Source organism: Curcuma longa, chromosome 20 (assembly GCF_044706935.1).
Source record: "Curcuma longa cultivar G26 ecotype Majalengka, Jawa Barat chromosome 20, ITB_CL_G26_1.1, whole genome shotgun sequence".
Lineage (NCBI taxonomy): Eukaryota > Viridiplantae > Streptophyta > Magnoliopsida > Zingiberales > Zingiberaceae > Curcuma > Curcuma longa.
This window is the reverse complement of record NC_133880.1, coordinates 12,415,819-12,416,480: the sequence shown is the minus strand read 5'-3', so window position 1 is coordinate 12,416,480 and position 662 is coordinate 12,415,819.

Here is a 662-nt window from a genome sequence, read left to right as displayed (position 1 = left end):
TCGATTTTTCCTGCCCATCTATATTGTCAGATCCTAACAGGGTTCATGTTTTTCGCTAGTGATGCATGTCAGATCCGTTTCCTTCATTTTTTTGTAAATTTTCTCCTATATTGCTTGTAGGATTGTCATAGTAGTTTGTTATGGTCAAACTAAAATATATAATTTTAATATAGCTCCATCCTCAATGGAGAACGTCGAGTAGAAATCAGGTTATTATAGAAGTTGGTGGGGATCAGGTTAGGTCTGGTGGAAGTGTATTGTGTTTGATTGAAAAGGGGAGTAGATAATTAGAGGAAAAATGTGTTGGCTTAATCTTGGCTGCAAGAGTTCAGGTGCAATTAGGTTGCACGGGGTGACAGCTATTTTAAGCTACATGGTAGATTTGAGATGGAGTATTATGTGAGTTAGATGAATTTAGATTATATGTTCCAAGTGCTGATAAGTTGTTGCCTAGCGCGCTGTAGAGTACTGTACTGTAGTATGCCATATTTTCAAAATGTCAATTTTCATATCGCTTTGATTCCTCTTTCATAGACCTCAAAAGTGCTCGTCTAATTACAATTTGCCATGTGTTCAGATGACAAGTTGTTCTAGTATATCCTTGTAGTGATTTTACATTGGTTGGCTGAAATTTACTTTTCTCCCTCGTTGCAAGTTTTGAA